Raw genomic sequence first — 17,696 nt, 5'->3', positions numbered from 1 at the left:
CCTCAGCACAGATCTGAATGCAGACTATCAGAAAGAATGTCACAGATATGAATGGCTAATGGGACAGACTACAATAAGAATTTATCAGAGACGCAGAAAGAATTTAATGTAATTGTAATTGTGGAAGCATCTAGCTTCAACTAATTTCAACAGAAATCTTTTATGTTTTGAAGGAGATGTCTGGCTTTCCAAAGGTTATGAGCAGAAAGAGACTGTGAAAACCATTCAGCTGTGAACACAGGCAGTAGCTAATAAGGAGGATGACTCACCAAGAAATATGAAAAGCTGGTTTCATAAAATGAAAAAAGACACCCCCCCCCCGCAAAAAAAGACAGGAAATAGGTGTTTGATTGGATTTTATAGCTGATCCCATCCCCCATTTGCCTATGGTATGGGTTGCAATTAAAGTGGTGGGTGTTTGAGCACAATAAAAGTGCTCAAAGAAATTTTTTTCCTGCTTACAAGCCTTCAAATGAAGAGAAGCCAGTCTCAAAACTGAGAGATTTTCTTCTGAGAAACTGCTTCTTACATATTCTGCCTCAAACAAATATAAATCATAAAAAATTATGAAAGTATGAACCTAACCTTTTAAGGGATACAACTTTTGGGAGTTTTGGGAAGGGGTAAGTTAGTCTGCATACAGAACAGCTGTCAAACATTCAGTTAGTGTTCAGCCAGATAAATTTTTTAAACAAATGTTATTTTACCTAAATCTATGAGTAAGGTTTAAGTAAAAGGACATTTTAGAGGATCTTCGAATCATGATTGCCAAACTACTGGAGGTGACCAAGATGCCACTCCAACTGATATTTATCAAATTGGTAAGTAAACTGTAACATAACCATGTAAAAGATTAGTCTTCAACAATGAAAATAAGGTATAAGGACGTAGAAAGATATGGAAAAATGTAAGTATATATTCATTCTGGTTTGGTTTCTGTGACTGGGACAAACATCTTGTCCAAACACAGCGTGAGACAGAAAATGGTTTCTTTGGCTTACAGGATACAGGAACTCGGAGGCATGAACTAAGGCCCAGGCCATGGAAGAACACTACTTACCCATTCCTTCCCTCTGACTTGCTTGGCTACCATTTTTTACACAGCCAAGACGCACTTGCCTAGGGATGGCAGCATAAGTAGGGAGGTGGCCCTCATTCGTCAGTTAAGGAAGTACCTCGTTGACATGCTCACTGGCTAATCTGATTTAGACAATTCTTCACTTGAGGTGTGCTTTTTTTGTCATGTGACTCTGGGTTCTTGTAGAGGGCCGCAATAACATTCGCCACCACTAGATGGCGCTGTCTTCCACTGCGCCCCACGTGGTAGGCCAGGATAGACTCCGCCATTGCAAGATGGCGCCAGCCTTCGCCGCGCCAGCCGGCCCCCTTTCAGGAAGTCAACTGTGCGCATGTGCAAGAGTGCCTTCGTGCCAGGTCTTTGCCCACTCCGGGGCGTGCCTTATGAGATCATGGGTAACAACCAATCAGGTGTGGGTGCGCCGCACTAGGGTTTTATAAGCGCGCCATGTTGGCGCGGCGTGGCTTTTTCCTCTTCTAAGATGAATAAAGTGGTCACACTAAGGATTTCTAAATGTCCGCGTGCTTCTTGCCGGCGAAAAGTCGCGCGCGGGACAGGTTCTGTCACTGTGACTACAACATTTAGTGAAAGAAATGAGACACAAAAGGCCATGCGCACAGCAGCGTAATTGCTAGAGTAGGACAGGTTAAAAGCAAGTTTGGCTGTGAAGGAAGCATCGAATCGACTTTCAAAGTGTACCTCTTTCTACTGCCACCAATCATAAACTCAGTTCTTCACCCTTACCAGCAATCAATGTCAATTTCTTTTTACTGCTGTTAATTCTTTGGGGGGGGGGGCATTCGATATATGATTATATGAGCTGTGAGGAAAATAAAGTTTTATATAGTCCTATTAACATATACTAAGTTTACAAAGTAATTGATTTCAATACCATTGTATATATACATTACTTACATATACATATACATGTGCTTCCATTAGCATTATCACACCTGATAACACATTTCCTATTCTCAAAGAGTCTATTTTACTTTCATCAAATTTCGAAATCTAGATTCTACAAATGATAGAAAACATACAGTAGGTTTCCTTGTCCGTCTGATTTCTTTCATTTGAACTGATGATCTCCAGTTTCACTCATTCCTTTGCCAAGGACACAATTGCATCCTTTATGGCCGAATCTATCTGTACTTTTTAATTAATTATTTTATTTATTTACATGCTAAATGTTGCCCCACTCCCAGTCCTGCCTGCCAAAGTTCTTTACCCCCTACCCTCTCCCTTCACCTCTGAGAGGGTGCTACCCCCCACCCCCACCCCCACCCCCACCCCCACCCCCACCCCCACCCCCACCCCAGTCAGTATTTCCCCTTCACTGAGGCATCGAGTCTCTACAGGATTAGGCACATTCTTTCATAAAGACTTAAAACTCTAAGTTTATCCTTAAGTCTCAAGCACCACAAGGAAAGAAGAGATTCGTTACAACAAGACATTTCAATATACGTTATTTTTATTTTATTTATTTGTGTGTGTGTTTGTGTGTGTCCATGTGCATGTTTGAAGGTGGTTCATTCACATGCTTCCTGACATACACCTTCCAACTGAGCTATCTCTCCAGCTTCCCATAGAGTATTTTATTAATTCTAATGCACAATAAACTAAAAGACGAGACACAGAGTTTTTCTTCCTTCCTTCCTTCCTTCCTTCCTTCCTTCCTTTCCTTTCCTTTCCTTTCCTTTCCTTTCCTTTCCTTTCCTTTCTGTTGTTGTTGTTTCTGCACCAGGGATCAACCCTAAGACCTCATGTATGTTAGGCAAATATTCTACAACTGAACTATTTCCTCAGTCCCCCCCATCTATCTATCTGTCTGTCTGTCTGTCTGTCTGTCTATCTATCTATCTTTCTTTCTTTCTTTCTTTCTTTCTTTCTTTCTTTCTTTTTATCTATCATCTATCTATCTATCTATATCTTTATCTTTTTTCTATTATTTATCTATCTATCCATCCATTTATTTAGTTTTAAACTTCCCCTTTTAAGAGAGACTGACTTTGCATCATCTGTGGCCTAGAGGCAAGTTTTAACTTGTACTCTTTCCACCTCAGACTTCTGACTAGCCACCAGACACTACATGATGACAGTAAAAAGCAGTGTGACCTTGGTTTTCAGGGAATTGTTACCTAGAGTAGAAAGAGGATACAAGCAAATTCAATCTGTAAAATACTGGTTCATAATGTAAACACGAATCCAGATAACAAAGCTTGGTACAAAATGTACCAACTCTATTAGAAAAAGCTTATGGAATCTGTAGAATAGTGAGGTACCTTTTTAAATGCTTTGTTTTATTGGATTCTTTTTATGTTCAACCATTGGCTTTATTGCTCAATGACATAACAATAAGAAATATATTAAATGGATTGAATATATTAATATTTATTTCAAATGGATGTAACATCTTGCTTGTGCTATCCCAGATTTTACTTGAATGTAATAGTAACTCTCCTCCATAATGTAATCAATTAAATAAGGTAATGTAAATAGCCTCTATATGTTTATATGTAGGTATACATATTCATTTATGCATTTGAATGTATATTATTTATATATATATATTTTTTTTTCTAATCAGTCAAAGGAGATTAAAGATTACTGGCTTAGCATTTTTGAAGGAATAAGAAGGTAAGACAAAAAATGCTACCTGTGGGTTGAGAGGCTCCCCTATATTCTTAAGACAGGCATCTGAAATATTAAGGACATTCTACAGTGTAAACAAGGCCTTAAAGGGAATTTCTCAGCAATACAAGGGACCAGATTTCAGGTGCCTTCAGACATTAGCATCAATAGTCTTGACCTTTGTTGCTCGTACTGTGTACTATATTGTAGCTTGTGACCTTAAGCTAGATATTTAATATCTGTAAGGGTCCATGCTTCACTAGTAACACAGAGTTCAAAGTACATTCCCGTCTACAAGGGTGTCCTGAGTGAATGTCCTTGTTAATTGTCATTCTTTCAATGTGAAGCTTATGTGAATTTCAGAGAATCCTTGTTCCCTGAAACAAATTCATCAACAATGTTGTAGAGGCCCTTTCCAGAGAGATCAAACTTTCTTTGGACAGTTTTCCCCAGTTTGTCCTACTGGAACCTGATGGTGTTTATTAAGAAAAAGTGTTTGTTCCTGCAATGCCTGTGCTTGTTCAATTAACTACCAATTAAAATAGAATGTGTCAAATTTCTTTTTCTCCTGTTGTACTATCACTGTACCCATGACCTTGGCTTTGTGAAGACATCCATGTCCTCATTTCTGTAACCAACGGACATGCTAGCATGTGGAGAGATTAAACATAGTGAATTGCAAGCATACCTTCAGTTGTCTCTACCTGTTTGTAGTCATAAACATTACTGGAAGTCAGGAGAATCAAGAGTCAGAGATGGTGCATAATCAGAATTGAAGTGGTACAGAGTTAAGAACCACAGAGAAAGAAAAGCCTCTAGAAGCTAGAGAATAGATTGTCCTAGAGAACATGCAGAAATATATCCCGGCTGATCTATGACTCCTGTGGACCTCCAGAACAATGTGTAGTGGCTTGGCTTTGCTACTGTGTTTGGGATGATTTGGTACAGCAACATCTGGAAGGAATATAAAATTTAAAGTTTACTTTTTCGTTTTCTTTCTTTCTTTCTTTTTTTCTCCCCCTCCTCTTTCTCCTCCTCCTCCTCTTTCTCCTCCTCCTCCTCCTCCTTCTCCTCCTCCTCCTTCTTCTTCTTTTGTTTTGGTTTGTTGACTGACAGATGTTGGCCTAGCAGCATTGATTTGTAAGTGGAGCCAAGAAATCACAGGTAAAAATAAAATGATGCAATAGAAAATCAACCAAATCACAAGCTCCTATTATGACTTGTCCAGTTCTCAGAGCTATTAGCAATAGAGTGGAAGGTCACTACTTTAAGGACTCCATAAACATAGAAAATTAAAAAAAAAACAGTGCAAAAATAGTACCTAAGACATTTATTAGCTAAGGAAATTGGAAAGGGTAAAGTGGTACCCCAGAGCCTGTGAACTCCCAATTTTTCAAAATTATATTTTCCTTGTTTCTAAGATTCATTGGTTGTTTTTGCTTTTTACTAGCCAGAACTTCTATTTAAATGTGGCACCCATATCTCACTTAATTCTTGCAGCAGCTCTGGAGGTGTGCATCATTAATACCCTCCCTCTTAGTAAGGCAATTGTAGCTGAGGTGGAAAAACTGACTTAACTGGGTCAAACAGCTGTTAGATATTATAGCCCCACAATAGCCCTAACTAGAGCAATTTAAATTGCACTTTTGAAATTTCAGTTATTTTCTTGTCTTTGTGAATTCCTTCCTCCCTTTTCTCTCTCTCTCTCTCTCTCTCTCTCTCTCTCTCTCTCTCTCTGACACAATTGTTATATAAGAGACAATTTTCTGGTGGAATAAATAGATGACATTACTAGTTTGTATTTAATTCTTTCTTTGAGGGGTAAACAAATCTGGTGGTTGGGATCCTGCGTACAGTATGTGATCTAGTAATTATCAAATAATTCTTCGACCTTCACTTCATGAGGTCTATGGAAATATAAAAGGACCTTGTTATGACTATGGTTTTAATGAGTCACCTAGTATGTAACAAAACATGTGGCTATTTTGTTTCAAATGGATTTTTGGTGGTCACTATTGAGCTAAGTAACGTGATAGCAGGCGGTCTGAGAATTAACAGAGGTTCTTCAATAATGTGGCAAGAAGTTCACAAGACTTAAATATTTAATCAAAAACATTCAGTAAGAGTAGAATTGCTCCTGAAAGTCAGGCCACATTTTGGCAGATTAACTGGACAGACTCCACAAACATTTGTCTAAGCCATTATCTGGAAAATCACTTTCAACCCTAATACAATGAAAATATATTGCCCATGTTAATAACAATGTCCCATCTGTTTAAGTATTTTACAACCTACTGAAAGCCGTACCTGCAGAGAGCCTTCTGGCTCTGAATTCACAAACAGTTGCTAGTTAAATGTATGTGGTGGCATTACTGGTAAACAGGCCCTGCGAGCTTCGTTTCAAAAGACTTCATTGCTTCTATGAAGGAGCCTTTCAAAATAAACCACTCTTAATCAGTCAGGGGCAGAGTTTATAAGGGCAAAGGACTATCCCTAGCCAATGATAAGTGACTATCATGTTTTGAAGCTGTTTTAAAGGAATTACTTCTCCGTCTGGACTGAAGGCTGATGTGAATGTCAACACAGTAAGCAACTGGTACTAACTAAAGAAAAACCCACTCGTAAGCAATGACTGTCTAAACATTCACTAATTGAGAACACCTTTTCACCGTCTAGTTATTCAATGAAACAAAACTGCGAAGGAAGATAGAGAGGTTCTGGGCTGTTATTTCAACACTAACAAAGAATCAATACTGATTTGTTCATTGAGTAGAGAGAGGGGCACAGAAGAATTCAACATCATAGTAGTCTGGGGATAAACAAATCGCCCAAAGATCCAAGGGATGAGTTCATCAAACGATGTAGAGTAATAATGCAATACAATGGTTAATTAAGTTTTAAAATACAAAACTATGCTTTCATAAAAAACGAGGCCATGTGTGCATGCCTGATTACCAGCAAGTATAGTGAAATTTTAAAAATAATAGTGTTTAAAGAATATTCTGAATCCTTGATGTGAATCGCACAGTTGTGCTTGTTAGCCTGGCTAAAGTCACCTTCATGTGACAGATGAGGAAACGGAGTTGTAAAGTGGTGTGCTTGATGCCCTAAAGTCATACAAATTCCAACAGAGATTCACTACCATATCCACTGAATGTGTTTAAGATCCCTGTCTCCCTTGTCTTGATTATGTAAAGAAGAAAATAGAATGCAAGTGTGTGCACCTCTGCCAATTATATTAATCAGAAGAAATTACCTACAGACTACATCCCATCAAGTAATAAATACCTTAATAAGTATAAATTATTGAAATGCTACATAGAACTTCAAAACCACTGAAGAAAGCTTTTAGCTATGAAATTGGGTATGCTGTGGTAATTGGCTATTCTCCTGTGGCAGAGTCAGAGCACAGTGATAAAATGGTTGCCTCCCAGGTGCAAAGACGAACTGGGAAATGGACAGGTTGGGTCAAGTCATGTCATGGTGTATTAGTTACATTATGTTGCTGTATAAGTCCTGTTAATTTCATTTGTATTGAATTTTAGTTTTGCAAAGAGATTTCTGAGATTGGTTAAACAGCAGTGTGAATATTTTTAAACATGATTGAACTGTGCAATCAAAAATTATCAAAATGGCAAAAAAAAAAAGAATTTAAAGTCATTTATCCTTCCACATATTGCCTGCTCTACCTAAAGACCTATTTTTTAAAAATCGTGGGGAACCCTTCTGCTGTTAACACTTCCTAAACAAAAATATTATATATGTTTTAAAACTAATATACATTCTATGTATCTTAATTAATATGTAATATATGTATAATGTGTTACTCTATAATTCAGCAAAAATGGCCCTACTGGACACATAGACGAATAGACAAAAGCCACAGTGCTGAGAATGGATTACTCCCTTTGCCATTATTGGCTACTGGTGTCCCTTAGACCTTCAAATATTCTAGGTTATTGCCAATGCTCTTAGTTAACATCATAGGCTATTGTCAGTGCTTCCCTGCACTTGAAAGTAAGAGCTTATACCTGAAGACACCACAAAATTGGACAGCAGAACATGGGAAAATGTTCTAACTTTGTTCTAATTCCATGTCATTCTAATAATGACAAACTTGTTACTGAAGGAGAAATGTAATCATCAGCCTCATCCTGTTGTGTGCCCTTCAAATTATAGTAAGACTTGACCAATAGTGCAATAGTGGCATGAACATCATGGCTTTCTGATTGGATTTAAGTGTTTCTTCATAGGATGAAATCTACACCTTGACATCATCATTTGGGCCAAGTATCTATGGCTCAACAAGTAATAAGCCCTAGGGAAGACCCTACTACTATTATTTTGCAAATATTAAACAAACTCCTAATGACTTATAATTATATTCATAGATAAATACATCTCTCAGTGCCCCTCAGTGAAGCTTCCATTTGCAGTAGATGATGACTAATATAGAGACCCATAACTTGCCAAAGTGAAAAAAAATAGACTACAGAATGTGCAGGTGTAAATTGAACAAGTATTCTGTACTGGGACCTACCAAGGATCAGGGATCATTGCAAAAGAGCATTTAAAAAGGATGTAAAAACAAGAGGCAGGGATGACTCAAAGAAACAGTATCTTCAGGATATGGCGAGACAATTGCACATGTGAACTTACATCCGTTATGACAGCATGCACACTCAAGCCCAAGACAGGCCAATTTGCAGCATGGAGAAGAAAGTTGGGTACAAAATGTCTTCCCTATCTTTAGACCTGTTGGGAATTGTTAAGGATTAAAAAGTGGATTGTAAGTTCTCTCTAAAATTGTTGTCCCTGGTGAGTCAATCATGTTCTGATAGAAAGACACACATCTAAGAATACTGGGGCAGCACAGATGCATGGATTGGAGTCTTTTAAAAGGACACGAGGGTGACTGAATATGAGGGTGAGTGGATGAGGGCTGGATCTGGGAAAGGTCTCACTCTGACCCAAACACTGTAAAAAGCTTCCAAAGAACTAATATTAAAAAATAATCATTTAAAGTTGAAATCTCACCACAGCTACAATTGCCAATCTTTCTGGAACTATTCACTGCTAAGATTTTCACAGCAATATTTATTTAGCCATTTTTTTAAATGTCTTAATTTTGATAATGTTTTTATATATGGTTGACAAACATTGTCATTTTAAAGAAAATGTCCTAAAACTAAGAGGAAAACAAACTATTAGAAATGTAGTCTGATGACCCCCAGCCTGCTTATCATTTTTAAACCATAACTACAATATTAGTAACACTGTCATATGCTACTTTAGAATTGGAATTTTAATTCTGGAGGGAGTGGCAACCTGGGGCTTCAACAAGAGAGGGGAGAGGAGAGGATATTCAAATGTTTGTGTGCTGCTTAACTCCAAACATCCAAGAACACTTACAGACAAGAAAATGCCCCACTTCACTTATGCCCCAAATGAGCAGTGAAGTCCCTGGAGTAAACAGAAATAAAACGACCTGAATATTAAGATGAAAATTAAATGTTTAAATAACAGAAAATTCAATTCAAATGATCTAGAAGAGAAAGGAAGAGCGAGGTTTAATATCTTATGCTTTTGAAATCCAGTATAATGAGTCAGGGAATGTTGGTTGGCCCAGGGGCAAAGTGCAGTTGGCAGAATGCTTACTTAATGTGCATAAAATCCTTGGTTGAATATCTAGCCTCTCATAAAGTCATCGTGGTGTCAAAACCTCAGCAGTTGGGGAGTAGACTAAAGAGAATCAAGAGTCTAAGGAAGTCTTCCCCATGTAGCCTGTCTTTCAAAACAAACAAACAAACAAACAAACGAACAAATTTGAAATAGCTGATTTCATTGAGAATATCTTTTGCTGGAATGTGGCCAGAGGCTAGGTGGAGAACTTGGAGGGCATGAGGAAGTGGAGTATAGCATCATTCTTCAAAAGGGTCCATTAAGAGAATGAACAGAAATGTTATTGGTTGAGAGCAAGATCACGGGCCTGGGGAATCCAAATCAGAGAATGGAGGGAACTGGAGAGAAAATGACAGATGTAATGGCTCCAGCAGACTCTATTTATTGCTTTAAGAATAAACTTTAAGGGGTTGGGGATTTAGCTCAGTGGTAGAGCACTTGCCTAGCAAGCGCAAGGCCCTGGGTTCGGTCCCCAGCTCTGAAAAAAAAAAAAAGAAAAAGAATAAACTTTAAGAGTAGATTTAGAACGTGCGGGAATCCAGTAAGCTTTATTTAGTATAGTCTCCTTAAAAGAGAAAATTCTTTGTTCCAGATGCTACCTAGGTTCTTGATCCATTTTTCCTATAGTAACCCCAGCATTAATGCACAATGTCTGAGAGGAACAGCCACCAAGAACACATTTGGACACATGTAAGCCTGTGTGGAAGAGGGCAGAAGTCACTTGGTTTAAACAAAAATAAGTGTCTAACACTGCCCTCTCCAGAAAGCCGAAAGGAACTTTCAGTGTAAGTTGACAGGGTTACAGACACTTTAAACGTGACGGGAAGAATCCTTTAAAGACAATTGCATCAGACCCGTTTGATCTCAGGACCATCCTGGAGCAAATACATTCCTTCATTTGTACCAATTATGAGTCCTTGACTTGAATAACTGCAATGCATTCCTTAGCCCAACAATTGTCTTTAATTTGCCCTTGGAAATGCACCAAAAAGCTACAAAGACCCGAAAGGGAATCAAATTATTTTCACACTGTAGGGTAGACTAAAGAAGGAGGCAGAAAAATGACATGTTTTCCCTGCCTATTCTTTTAAATGCTAGCCTGGCCTAGAATTGCACCCGGTGAGGCTTCTTTGCATGTTCTTTTAGGATAATCTCCATGACATTTAGATGTACTTTTGTCCCACAAATCCTTTTTCTTTTTCTGTGAGTATATCTCACACCGTTACTAGTTACAGACCTCTGCCACTCAAAGCATGATACTGAATAGTCTTCCCACTCCCTCTTGTAAAACTACCACAAATCATATCGGCACAATTCTCCTCTGCCCACAAGATAATGAGCTGGCTTGTGGGGGAAGGATCAGTGTCAAGCAGGAGGAGAAAATGCTCTTGAAGGCATCGCTTCGCTTTCCATGATTCCATTTGCGGAAGCCAATGCCCTCTCCCTGACAACTCCGAATGTGCTGTCGCTAATGCTCTTCCTGCTTATCAGATGAGGTGCTTCCCCGCACACAGGGTAGCACATTTCCATCACAGGCAAATAGAAATCCAGTCTCTCTGCAATGAAAGGCAGAGACAAAGAGCAACAGAGAAATCCACTGTGCCTGTAAAAGTGGAATATGTGTAAGCATACAAGCAGGTGTACATACATGTAGTTTCATGTGCTCACAATACTACAGAGCAGTGACCCATGTGATAGAAACAGCACAGCGTTAGCTACAGGGATCTCTGAAATCCATGCATCTGGAGGCTCAGTTTGTAAAATTCTCACTGGGAAGCATGAGGACCTGAGTCTGGTCTCCAGAAACCACAAAAAAAAATAATAATAATAATAAAAATAAAAATAAAAAGACAGGCACATGTGTGTGATTTCAGTGCTGGAGAGGCAGAGACATCAGACCCCATCATGTCTTAATGTCCATCCATATAGCCAAACCAGTGAGTTTTAGGTCAGTGAGAGATGTTGTCTCACCAAATAAGGTGGGAATAGTTAAAGTGATCGAAGGTGACACCTAATATCAACCTCAACCTCTGGCCGCTTTGTGAATACACACACACACACACACACACACACACACACACACACCTTCCCACAAAAGAAATCCCACATGTTGGAGGGTGACACAAAATACCACTGGATCACAGCTTATTTTGCAAATCTTCCCAAGCGCATTCATACTTGTACTAAATGTCAGCCAGCTTTTGATTCATCCTGCTAGTCCAAGGGGCAGAAAGGTAACCAGCATCTATCAATTCTGTTTTAATTTGTATTGAAATCATATCTCTTTAGAAGGACAGTAGCCTGGAAATCTCAAATGACATACTATTCCAAACAAAAGAATGGAGCCGTATGTCAGCACCGTCCTGAATGAACTTGGTAGGATCTGATGCCTAAAGAGAAGGCTCCCAACAAAACCTAAAAGATCACAGCTGCAGAAGCCAAGAGCAGGAAGGACTGGAAAGCATCCTGCTCCTGAAGGCTCTCATCTTAGTGCGGGAAGGGCGAATGTGTTCACAAGAACAACATCCCAGTCACAAAGGAAGACAGTGAGAACTGAGGGCTGGGTAGATAGCTCAGTCAGTCCTGTGCTTTGCCATACAAGGCGGGGAGGGGGGGGGGGCTAAGTTCAATCATCAGAACAGATGTAAAAAGGCTCTGTACTGAAACCTGAACTTTCCTCTCTGCACAGGGAGGCAGAGACAAGTGAATCTTTTGGCTTCACTGGCCAGCCACTTTAGCTGAATTGGTGTGTATAGGTTCAAGGAGAGACCCTGTCTTAATGTACAACATGAAGAGCTACTGGAGAACAACACCCAGAGTTTACCTTTAGCCTACATACTACACATACACATTCACACACACACACACACACACACACACACACACACTCACATACACTCATACACATACACACAGAGACACACTCATACACACTGACACACACACACACACACACACACACACATACTCATACACACCCACACTCACATGTTCACACATAGACACATACAGACACATCCTCATCTCACAGAATGGCACCCCCACAAATACAGGCCTTGTGCACGCACATACATGTATCTATACATGTACCCACAGAGGCATGTCCTAAGAGAGTGAAGGCTGGTACAGATAAATCAGACAAAAATGCTATACAAGTGGGAGAATCCAAGTTTGGATGACTTGAACATACATAAAGGCAGACATAGTAGCGCGTATCTAATCCTAGTGCTGTTACTGTGAGATGGGTGGTAGAGACAAGAGAATTTTTGAGAGGTTTTAGGCCAGCTAACCTGGGCAGGGAACAAGAGACCATGTATTAAACAAGGAGAAAGGGAAGAAACAACACCTAAGGTTGTCCTGTGACATCCACATGTACTTCGTGGCACACACATACACACATTCACAAACAGAAACTTATAAACACACACACACACACACACACACACAAAGGGAGACAGAGACAGAGAAACAAACCGAGACAGAGAGATAGAGAGACAGAGAGAGAACAGAGACAGAGAGAAGGGGGATCTGACTACACTCCACTCCCGCTTGTTCAATAGTCTCATTCTTGATTCTGTACTGACAGCAAATAACCCAGGCAACCGAGAGATTATCTAGCCAGTTGCTCCTCCCCACCCCCCTGCCACCCCATTTCATACTGTCCGGGAGGTCACAAGAAACAATAAAACCACTGATTTCAAGCCTGTTTTCCTGCTGTTTTCACGGCTCTTTGTGAAGCAAATACAGAGAGAGTTAGGACAGGATGTCGACAAAGTCCTTAATTAAGTAGAGTAGATAATAACAGCAGCAAACATTTGAGAATCAGATTTGATATGTATTTTGTTGCCAAGAAACTGCCTCTCGCTATTTTAAAACATACCTTGGAAAAAAATCTGAACTTGCCCAGACAATATTAAAAGACATGGAGATGAAACTGATGTCCATTGACTTTCTCATTGGATGTTATTCCCCAAAAGGTGGTAAAACGAATCGATCAAAACACAATGTAAGAGATAAGTCTACTCTCAGCAACCCCTCAGATCTTCTAGTTGTCTCTGCCTGTGCTGGGAAAGCATTCTCTGTAGTGACTTCTGAAGATCAGAAGCTTAGCATTCACGGGTCTCATGCACACTTACAGGATTCCATTCAATAATTTTATTCCAGTAACTTGGCAGCATATTCATACTAAAGATAAAATACTACCAACTGTAAACTTTTTAGCAACTCTGAAAATGTCACTCTTTCTCTTTTGTCCAACGAGCTTCAGAGAAAGAGCATACCACCACCTGATATTCAAAAATGCTTTCTTCCTTTTTCTGCTGTTACTACTTCCTGTGCAGTATAGCAACTTGCTTTTATATCTCTATATCCTCCCAGAAGAAAACATATTTAATGTTAAAGTAATAGAATTTCATCACTCTGGGGTAGGGATGAACCTCAGTCATTTGCAGGAAAATGGATGGAAATGGAGATCACTGTGTTAAGTGAGATAAGCCAGACTCACAAAAGTAAATAGCTCTAGCTTTCTGTCACATACTCTAGAGAGAATCTAGACTTAAAGAAGGAAAAGACGTGAAAGATATGCATAATTATTCAGAAAGAGAAGAAAGAAAAGAGGGAAGGAGGAAAAGGAGGAGAAGCCACCACTGCCACGGCCAAGGGAGACAGAATCAAGGGAGGGCATTGAGGGTATTTGATCAAGCTATGTTTACAGGCATGTATGAAAACAATTTTTAACTAAGAGATGATCTTAGATTTTCTTTACATTTGTATTCTCATTGGTAACACTGTTGCCTAACATGTAATAATTTTTGTAGGGTTTATAATGAATGAATGAGATAATGACTGACTCCCACATTCTGGGATTCCGCATACTGATGCGCATTTAATATTTCTACTGGAATATCCATTAGGTATCCCAATCTACAATCTACACAAACTGTTTTGTCTTTCCCTCAAATCTTTTTGATTTAATCTTTTCCTTTTATTCTTAGGAAACGAACACATGATCACACAGGTTTGTTGGTGCCAAAACCGTTCAACTCTCCTACAGGGAACTGTTCGTAGTCCCATAACCACTCGGCTCGCTGAAGATTCTTCTCCCATGCTTGAAAAAAAAATCATGGGTAGAAAAGAAGTTCCTCAAATGCTGGAATATAACAGCTCTCATTTGACAACGGTGAGCTATCAGAAGCAACCTCAAGTAGCTCTCTCTAGTGATCCTCAGCAAGGCTCGGGTATCAGGACCTGTAGCCCTTGGCAATAGCTCTCAGCCTGGGATCAGAGAACCGCGGCCCTCTTGAATGCTGTCTGGAACAATCCTTGTGAACAGGCCGCGCTGGCTGTCCTCTTCAGATCCTCGCTCGCAGTCTTTTATCAGCTCACCATGTTCTTGCTACCTCTTTACTTCACCTGTTCGTCTCCGTGGCTATCCCGGAACTGCTCCGCTAGCTGCTTCTTCTGTTGTCAGGTTGCTGGCTGCTTAGCCCTTTCGGCAATTCCCTGGCAGCTGCTGGGATGACTCGCGATACTCCTGCAACAAACGAGTTTGGCTGTGAGACAAGAAAATCACCACCCTTGAAAGCCTGAGGCTCCAATGGATCTTTGGAAACTGGGGACTAAGCTTAGCCAGGATGATTCAAGGCATTTGCTAAGGATGGGAACTTAGCATGTAGACAGTATCGTTGCACACAGTCCACCACCAGAACTTGCCATTTGATCAGGCTTTATGCTTGGAAGCCAGGAACAGAGTTGGGAAAGAGCCCCAGACACGAGCGCACTGTTCAGAAGTCTAGCATATGGAATTGGCAGATGGGCAAGAGCCACTGGGATAGGGAGAGGGGAGAAGGAGGGGGAGGGGGAGGGGGACTGGGAGGGGGAGAGGGAGGGACTGGCAGCAGACCCATGCCTGAGTCAGCCCAAACGTACTGCTTTGAAAGCCCGGGAGTCGTATTTGGACCAACCACAGCCACTTGTTTGAAGCAATCAAAGCTTTGCCTCTTAGCACGAGTCATAGAAGTCTCTCTCCACAGAGGTGGAATTGCCTTCCCTGTTCAAGTTTCAAGATCATCCAGCGTCCGTCAGGGCTCGTGACAGTGAGACAGTCATCTGCCATAAACTGCTTCACCTAGACCGGGCTCCAGTGTGCTTTCAGGAACCGGGGCAATCAGCTATGGTCTTGGCACACTTGTCTCTAGATGGGAGGTGCTGGCCTCGAGATGAACCAGCTGGCTGTTAGGGTGACAAAGCTTTGTTTCAGGCAATTCAGAAAGTTCAATATTTGCTACCTTTACTACAAATTGCCCAAACTCCACATCTTCTTACATATTTATAAGAAAAAACGAACGTCAAAAGAGCTTACAAATAAGCCCTTCTTGATAGGTTTTTAACGAACACTGGGCAGGTACCCAGAGAGAGAAGCTTCCCTTGTGTGTGTTAAACTCAACGTTGTGTCTGCCTGTGTCCAGAGCATGTCACATATTCAACTGCCTTTCTTCCTCTCTGTTACTGCGATCCTCACACAAAACACAGCATGATGGTTCCGATTGCCTCCTTCCAGTCAAGCTCGATTCTGCATCTGACCGTTCTCTCCAGGGAGCACATCCTGTGAGGTCACCAGCACAGCATGCCCTCTGGGTTGATCATTCTGCTTCTGTTTTCTCCAGCCTGAATCTCCCTCTGTATGCTCCAGCTACCATGGCTTCAGAGCTCCTGGGGCCCAGTTTATTCCATCAGGCTACTTTATTCATGAGCTGTTTCCTTCCCATTAACTATTTTCCCTGGAAATCTGCCCGTGTAAAGTTCCTTTTTCATCACTACTGTTTCAACTTCAATCCCATGCTAGCCCGTCTCTGAGCTCCTAGCATAAAGCGTCCCAAGATTAGTCTGCGTATCACCTGTTTCTTACATTAGAAGATGACAGTGATTCTGTGCTATTTCCTACTCACCTACCTGCTTCTTACTAAGGTCTTTGTTTTGAAGCGCTTAATTTCCAAGGCTTTTAGTAGCTCTTTCAGCAGAGGGGTCTTTAAGAATAAATAAGTCCTTGAACACAGAAAAAAAACCAATTCCATGAATTTATAAATAGGTTTGTGAATGAATGCATGAAAGATTTTAATTTCTGGAAATGCATTCTGCCTTGATTATGTCAGTACTAATATGAAATGTTTGTTTTATTGGCCTTGACCTCCCCACCTTTCCAGCTTTTATATAGCAACTATAATTAATAGTTTGATTAAAAACCTATGTTGTAAGAAAATCAAGAAAACTCCTGAGCATCCTGCTTCCGCTGCCATAATTCATGAGTAAATAAGACATTCTGATTGTATTAAGTTTGTTCTCTTCATCCTGCCTTTCTCCTTCCTCTACAAAATGTCTTTAGTGTTACAGAGTTTCTTCAGCCAGTCGCCCTCACAAGTCAGTGTTTCCTTTAGTGAGTATTATAGCAGAATTTAAATATTTTCAGTGGATAAGAGTGGTCATATATTTGTTAAGAAAGGAACAATCCGTGTCCATATTTGATATGCAATAAATAAGTAACATGTTTTCTACAAATTATACTAGAATATTTTGGAAGGAAACTTCACAGTTCTGATGAAGTGATTATTAGCCTAATATTGACTTTAAGCAAATGTAACGCTTTAAAAAGCAAAAAAATGACACCTCTCATGAGCGAAGGCATAAGGCTGACAAGTGTATGAAGTTCTACATTGCTGTGGTGATTTGAATAGGCATGGCCCCCACAGACTCCTAGGTTTGAATGCTTATCCCATAGGGAGTGACACGAGTAGGAGGTGTCAGTTTATTGGAGTAGGTATGGCTTTGTTGGAGGGAGTGTCTCACCGTGGAGGTGGGCTCTAAAGTCTAATATGTTCAAGCTATTCCAAGTGTGGCATAAAGTCTCCTTCTGCTGCCTGGGATCAAGAGACAGAACTTGGCTCCTCCAGCACCATGCACCCTGGGATGAAATAAAATCTTTCCTCCTTGAATTTGCTTGTGGTCATCATGGCTATCCCAGAAATAGTGATGCTGAGACAAGCTCTTAGCAAAATGTCAGGAAATCGACCTCACCAAAATGTTAATGAATAGGTAACACGCCTCGGTCAAGGAGAGTTAGTATCAGTGGGAGGACGTAGCCTAAAACCTGAAAGAAGTTAACCGGAATCATTGTGTCAAGTAGATGGGCAATTGTTTAAAACATCTCATTAAGCCGAGAAAGAGGTCCAAAACTATTCCTTATTTTTTAAAAAAAATATATATATAATTCTACCAGTCTAGAAATAAAATCTATTTTTCCAACACAGTA

This window comes from Rattus norvegicus, chromosome 7, assembly GCF_021556685.1.
Source record: "Rattus norvegicus strain SHRSP/BbbUtx chromosome 7, alternate assembly SHRSP_T2T, whole genome shotgun sequence".
NCBI lineage: Eukaryota > Metazoa > Chordata > Mammalia > Rodentia > Muridae > Rattus > Rattus norvegicus.
Note: the sequence above shows the minus strand (reverse complement) of the source record.